This window comes from Wasmannia auropunctata, unplaced genomic scaffold (genome assembly GCF_000956235.1).
Source record: "Wasmannia auropunctata unplaced genomic scaffold, wasmannia.A_1.0 LD336101.1, whole genome shotgun sequence".
Classification (NCBI taxonomy): domain Eukaryota; kingdom Metazoa; phylum Arthropoda; class Insecta; order Hymenoptera; family Formicidae; genus Wasmannia; species Wasmannia auropunctata.
Window position 1 is genome coordinate 1,186,199 of NW_012026789.1, and position 8,363 is coordinate 1,194,561.

An 8,363-nucleotide genomic window follows, 5' to 3' on the forward strand; every position below is an offset into this window, starting at 1 on the left:
TGCTATACGAAGTTATACGTTCGACGTGCGAAGCGCGGAACCGACGGATCCGAGCGCCCGCGACGTTCCCACCGCTCAAACGTCGATTCTCGCCGTTTGAAGCTCGGAAACGTCGTATCCTTGCGTTCGCGGCGTTTCTACCATTCAAACGTCGAATCTCGACGTGCGATGCGCGGAACCGCCGGATCCGAGCGCCCGCGACGTTCCCACCGCTCAAACGTCGATTCTCGCCGTTTGAAGCTCGGAAACGTCGTATCCTTGCGTTCGCGGCGTTTCTACCATTCAAACGTCGAATCTCGACGTGCGATTCTCGCCGTTTGAAGCTCGGAAACGTCGTATCCTTGCGTTCGCGGCGTTTCTACCATTCAAACGTCGAATCTCGACGTGCGATACGCGGAACCGCCGTATACAAGCGCCCGCGACGTTCCCACCGCTCAAACGTCGATTCTCGCCGTTTGAAGATCGGAAACGTCGTATCCTTGCGTTCGCGGTGTTTCTACCATTCAAACATCGAATCTCGACGTGTGAAGCGCGGAACCGCCGTACTCGATCGCCGGCGGCGTTTCTACCACGCAAACGTCGATTCTCGCCTATCGAAACGCCGAAACGTCGTACCTTTGCTTCACGGCGAGGGACTTGGCCTAACGGCGCGTCAGGCGGTAGGCCTGACGTAACGCCAGCTTGACCAAGCGCTAGCTTGACCAAGCGCCAGCATTACCAAGCGCTAGCCTGACCATGCGCTTGCCTGATGTGTTAGGCGAGGTACTTGGCCGCGGAGCGCGCGTCGGCCCCTTCGGCTATAGCAACACGCCGCGAAGAACTTCGAAGAAATTCGGGTCCGGAGGTAACTGCGGCGAAAGTAACACGCCGCGAGGGATTTTAAAAATATTAGGGTCCGGTGGTAACTGCGGCGAAAGCAACACTTCGCGAGGGAGTTTGAAATTATTCGGTTCCGGATGTTACTGCAGCGAAAGCAACACACGGCAATAGACTTTGAAAATATTCGGGTCCGTTGGTAACTGCGGCGAAAGCAACACGCCGCTAGAGACTTTGAAAATATTCGGTTTCGAAAGTTACTGCGACTATAGCAATACTCTGCAATGGACTTTGATTAAATTCGGGTTCGGACGTAACTGCGGCAAAAACAACACACCGCGAAGGACTTTGAAAATAATCGGCCTTTGTGGTAAGTGCGGCGAAAGCAACACGCCGCGAGGGACTTTGAAAATATTCGGGTCAAGAGGTAACTGCGGCGAAAGCAACACACCGCAAAGGACTTTGAAAATATTCGGTTCCGGAGGTAACTGCGGCGAAAACAACACGTCGCGAATGAATTTGAATATATTCGTGTATGGAGGTAACTGTGGTTAAAGCAACACACCGCAAGGGACTTTGAATATATTCGGGTCCGGAGGTAACTGCGGCGAAAGCAACACGCCGCGAGGAACTTTGAAAATATTCGGCCTCGGTGATAAGTGCGGCAATAGCAACACACCGCGAGGGACTTTGAAAATATTCGGGTCCGGAGTTAACTGCAGCGAAAGCAATACTCCGCGAGGAACTTTGAATATATTCGGGTCCGGAAGTAACTGTGTCAAAGGAAATACGCCGCGAGGGACTTTGAAAATATTCGGTTCCGGAAGTAACTGCGGCGAAAGAAACACGCCGCGAGGGACTTTGAAAATATTCGTTTCCGGAGGTAAGTGCGGCGAAAGCAACACGCCGCGAGAAACTTTGAAAATATTCGAGTCCGTAGGTAACTGCTGCGAAAGCATCACGCCGCGAGGGATTTTGAAAATATTCGGGTCAGGAAATAACTGCGGCGATAGCAACACACCGCGAGGGACATTGAAAATATTCAGGTCCGGAAGTAACTGCGGGGAAAGCAACACGCCTCGAGGGACTTTGAAAATATTCGGGTCCAAGGGTAACTGCGGCGAAAGCAACACGTCGCGAGGGACTTTTAAGATATTCGGGTCCGGAGGTAACTGCGGCGAAAGCAACACGCCGCGAGGGACTTTGAAAATAATCGGCCTCGGTGGTAAGTGCGGCGAAAGCAACACGCCGCGAGGGACTTTGAAAATATTCAAGTCCGGAGGTAACTTCGAGGAAAGCAACACGCCACTTGGACTAACGGCGCGTCAGCTCCGCCGGCGGTAGGCCTGACAAAGCTCTAGCCTGACCAATAGATGATTAACTAACGCTTTATGGATCAATTATAAACGCTTTTTTTGCAATTTAACAATAAGGAAGAGGTAATTATAAATAACAAGATTTATAAAAAATGTTTATATTTATTGTAAAAAATCACAATTCATATACGTATTTTTTTATATAAAAAAATAGGAGAATCCTTTAATATATTTTGCAACAACTGATGACGATAACAATGCATCTATGCCAACACAAAATTTTCTTACGATTTAGAAATTCATATTCACATAGATGTTCGATAATTAGCTGCAGCAATCTATATTATATTACATACGGCATTTGGAATTATGATTGTCATGAGAGGGAAAACGAAGGATATTTGAAACATATTTAAAATCTGTTATAATACTCTGTCATAAGTTACATTTATCGAACGAAACAGCTTGTCAGTGATCGCTTAATGATTCTTCATTACGATTGATTTCTACATTTAGAGGGTGCATTCATTTATGCAATACTGCAGATGTACCATTTTATCCTTGTTCAATATGCGGTAAATAAAAAGAATAAAATAATATATACAGCTTCGACAGTGATTGTATAAACAATTGCACACTTAGATTCAGTGAAGAACTAAATACATAACCAATATTTAACTAACAACATAAACCAATCATTGTAGCAACAGTGAATATATTCATTAAACTGCTTTAGGCTAATATTACATTTCTTATACAGCAAATTTTTCAAGCGGGTTAATTGCATGACAAATTTTCAAGTTTCTAAAAATCCTTTATCTAATAGTTTATGAACACGCTTAAAAAAATCAGTAATACTGTAATATCTGTAATATTACAACAAATGTAATATTATTACTATTAGTTTTTACTGAACGCATTATATATAATTTCATCGTACATTAAATTAATTCAATTTAGATTTGGTTATATTGTTTAAAATTTCCCAAAATATTTATATTTAAAAGTCAAAATTCTGGAGGTCGATTATGTATCTTGAAACGAAGTGAAAATTACAAAAATGAGCAAATTTATTAGATATTGGCCAATGTAATTAAAGATATCCTAGTGAACTTGCTCATTTTTGTAATTTTCACCTTATTCTAAGACACAATTAAGGGTGTCGCGTCCTGGGGTGGGCGGGATTGTTGGACAAAAGTGTCAGAACTCGGACAAATAGATTTAGGAATATTTGACTCTGGAAGTTGGGAGTTAGGGAATTATTCGCTAGGGGAAGTGACTTCTAGAGGTCGAAATAGTCCTGGGAGATGCAGACGACAGAAGCTGCTTCGTCTAAATGAGGAGTTGCCTCGGAATAGGTTAAGTATTTAACAAAGTCTTTGCGGAAAAGTTTGCAAATTGAGCAATGGCGCACCGTGCGCAGTTTCGTAATTCTTTGTCGGCAAGCACAACAATATTCAAATCCTTCTGCTTCTAAATAACCGAATCGTAAATAATGTCGAGCTACTAATTCAAATGTCTCTTCCAGCTGATCCTGTCTGGAAACACAACCCGTACAGAAAAGTTCGCCAGTGCCAGATTTATATCGGTAGAAAAGCGCTTTACAACATATCGCGGTGCGGAGCCAAAGATCAAGGGGCATCGGCGGGGGTCGGTGAACGGGGTCGTCTTCTGAAGGCTCAACAGGAGGGGGGACGCTTTGGGGGTCCATGCTGGAAAAAGAGGTAAGAGGTTCGAGTATTTATTTTGAGGAACATGCTATTGTTTGCAGAAAAAGATGATAATAGAAATAGTTTAAAGCAGTATGTCAATTTAGTTCATTTATTGTTATGCATCTGGTTATATCTCCATTCGCTGCTCGTTCAAAATGCATTTCTTTGATATGGACATAATAAATGTGGTGGCTTGCATAGGGGCCCTTTCCGATCGAGTGTCGATCGTTAGAGAGGCGGTCATGGAAGATCTGCGGGCAATCGTGGCATTTGGTAGCCAGGCGGATCTCCGAGATCAATCGGTCGCAGTCCTCGCAGCGTTCGTGTTCCTGGTGTGGACCGACGGCTAGTGGGTTCCAACATCAATATACTGTTCTCGAAAAAAGGGGTCAATGCCCTTAGCGCACTCTTCGCATACAATCCAGCCGCCGTTTCTATGTTTAACGAAGAAGGAGATGCAACAACGAGCCGTACGAGCCCAGAGTCGGTTTATCCCAAGGATGTCCTCAAATAATGGGTGAAAATCGGGCCAGCTATCGGAGGAGTTACTTAACTGATCTGACATAGTGTAAGCAGTAAGTATTCGGAGTGTCTGTAGATAGAAAAGAATAAGCTTGCTTAGCACATATTCCTTTAGAGATAGGCATGATTAGTAGCACGTGCAGTATAGCATGCGAAGTGAAATGATATGGTATAGAGAAGTTAATTATTTCCTTATTTTACAGATGACAGCAACGCCTGTGGCCGAGCGGAAAATCACGGCGTTACCTCAGCGGGGAGTCGCTTCGACATGTGGTGTAGACGGTAGCGAGGTAAATTATTAAAGTAGTATGACAACGCGGCGGTTAAATGAATTCGAGTATTTGAATTAGATGTAAATATTTAAATGGCTGTAAGAAATAGTTGTTTAACAATAGCAATAAATGGTAATGAAAATGTAACCGTTGCTTTATGTTCCGTCTAATATTCAAGACAACGAGATGAATAGTAATATATATATATATTTATATATATGTAAATATCAAGAGCAATATAGACGTAGTATCACACTCTGAAATTACATGCATGCAAAGAACATGTGATTATTAATTATGTGAGGTTTCGTACTTCCTTGTAATATCTTAGAATATAGCACGAAACATGATGTGATAATGTTTGATTAAGAAAGAAGTAATATTACTTGGGTAGTTATGAATATTATAATGACATGCTAGATTACAGTGATATAGTATTATAATAACAGAACAGTGCAATCATCAACAATGATAATCGATAGTAATATTTCAAGATAAATAATTTGCAATGTGACACAGTGAAATAAGAAATAAGTAAATAAAATATCAATTATCAATAATGATAACGAGGAAGTAGGAAATGATGAATAATATCACTGAATATGTATATATATATATATGTATATACTAGAACAAGATATAATTATACATAAGACAAATGAATACAGGAAGTTGAATACACAATTATGTATATATATTGTAAAGAGACAAACTTGATACTAAATTTGTAATGCTTCAAATGATTAACACACAAAATCGTATAAGCTTTATAAAATATATGAATATAAGTGTATATTTATATAATGGTCGGATAGACGATGCAAAATTATCAACAAAAGTTATAACGTAGTGAATTTTAAAATAAGTAATTAATTATTCTCTTTACGTTCTAGAACCTTTAGTGACGAAATAAGTAAATTGATTAAGATTACCTTAATGATACGAAGACTCAGCGTATTCGGTGGAAATAGTATGATATTGCAATGTATGGCAGGCTTCGGCAGAGCAGCGCGTGTTCGAGAAGGATTCAGCGAAGAACTAGTAATGATTTGGCAAGACTTAGAATTCTCGAGACGACGTCTGGACTGTACGAGTAACACTTTCTAACTACTTGAGAACGTCCGAACTATTCGGGAGTCGATTTTTAACTGCTTAAAACGTCTATACTCGACGAGTGGCTTTTTCCAAGGGCGCGGCCCGCTCGGTCGCCTACCTGCATTTCGGCTCGGCGCGCGGCCGCTGTCGCGAGACAATAGAATATCTTCTGCGCATGTCAATTAAGCGTTACGCTGTGAGATTACTCGCTTTTATATGCGAGAATATAATTTAACAAAGGAATTTTATAATTATAATATAGAAAGATCATTTTTATAATCATGAGGAATACATCATTCAAGTATACTTGGAATTTATGAATTATTCAAGAGAATGGTAGTATTAATATATTTTCCATACGCTTAATTGACTTTTGTTAATAATTGCAATCTCATACTTATATTCCTTTCTTCCTCTTATTCATAATCACTAAATACTATAGTTTGCATTATCGAGAGTCCAGAAATTCATTTTTGTTTTATATTAGAATATTTAAAGGGAGCCTATATATTCGAATATCGGAATACAAAATTATAAGGGTGTCGTTTGACACGTAGATATATAATTCTTTATTAAAGAAAAAGAATTTAATCAATATTAATTCAGCCTGGTAATATATTTTAATTCAGTGCGTTAAATTTTAGTCTCAGTAGAAGGCTCGCAAGGGAAGCGCAAATCGCTTATCTCTCGCCGAGAGACTGTCAAGTGGTGTCGTGTAACATAAACTTTTCGGCACATGGCCCGCACGAAATTCTTGCCGTATGATAAGTAAAGCTTCTAGATGGTTCTAGAAGGTATGATGTAAAATGAATTTCTGTCTCTTGTCGATTGTTAACTTTTCTAAAGGACCCAAAGGAAAATCCATGCCGGTAGCTTAACAATAGCCGGGTTTATGACTTTCCATGTGGTGTACATATGTTGTTTCTATTATGAAATCTTAACGGAATCCTTGTAGAAAGTTATATAGATCCGTTGAGACTTCTTTTTACGAACATGAGAAAAGAAATAAAATTGCTCGCAACTAAACTATGTTACGCAAATATATTTACTAAGAACTTATACTATGGAGATGAATTTAAGTATATGAAAGTTGAATGTATATATCTTAAAATGATGAGGCAAATTCATAGCGCTATATAGGTGAATACAAAGAAGCGCTTAAACATGAGTGGTTAAATGCAATTATATGATAAACTATTATATTATTATTATATTAAGAGAAGGGTTTATTTACCCTGAACAAAAGAATAAAATATTAGAGTTGTCTTACGATCGCGTATATAATGATCGTGAAAATTAAGATATTTGTTTTATTATAAAGTTGGATATCGATATAGATAAGGGTTTCTTTGCTTTTCCCCTTGAATAAAAATTATTTTAAAGCGTAAAACCAAAGTATTGAAATAAATCATATTGTATGACAGTAAAAGCGCAAAATAGGGTGGGTGGCACCATCTAGCATGTTTGGAAAAAACGTTCGGCGACGTAGTACTGGCGGCGGACGTTACAAGGGCCAAAATGAAAAAGTGCAATCCATACGAACAGATCTAAATGGCATACGATGCGATTTTTCAGGCTAGTAAATTATTAGAATTCAGGACTGCGCTCGTCGCTCGAAAATAATACCCAACGCTCTCCATGTACCATTTTATCCTTGTTGTTCACGGAATATTAAACAATGATAAAATAATATATGAAGCATTAGGATAATATTTTCGAACACACCTCAGCCCGCTCCGTCCGAAAACGCTATTAGATCCAGCGAAAATCTAAAGGCGAGAACCAATCATATTCAAGAATCTCTGAGTGCTCACTAAGATTTTGAGTGACGTTTTCGAACGCAGTTTTGTTGACTGCAACCTATGTAGCGCGAAAACTGTATTGCGTAAGTTCAATTCAAGTAGAGTGTCAAAAAGGTAAGTAAATAAACATATAAATCTATATAAAATATATTACATATATATAAATCCGTAGAATAAAAACATTAAAAATGTAAAAAAAATCCGCCAAGTATATTTTTTAACGTTATTACCTCGAAAGAATTGTTGTATCAAATAGAACAAAATAAGACCTTTGTATTATCTTAAATATATAACCTCGAAAAAAAAGTTATTAAATTTAAAATAAACGTAAGTGACATTATCTTTATGCATAAGACAATTACGCAAAATTATTTTGTAAATAATATACCTCAAAAAAACTATTGTATCAAATTAAACAAACAAAATCCAAGTTGTATTATCTTCAACGAATACATGAATTTTCAAAAAAATTTATAAAAAAAAATCGAAACTATAATCCCACCAAAAAGAAGTGAAATCAAAATATCATTTCAAGTATATTTATTGTAATTAAATTAAAAACTAAAAAAATAATATATCTCGAAAAAAGCTATTGTATCAAATTAAACAAACAAAATCCAAGTTGTATTATCTCTAACGTATACATGAATTTTCAAAAAAGTTTATTTAAAAAAATCTAAAATATAATACCACCAAAAAGAAGTGAAATCAAAATATTATTTCAAGTATATTTATTGTAATTAAATTAAAAACTAAAAAAAATAATATACCTCGAAAGAAATATTGTATCAAATTAAACATATAAAATCTAAGTTGTAAGATCGGAAG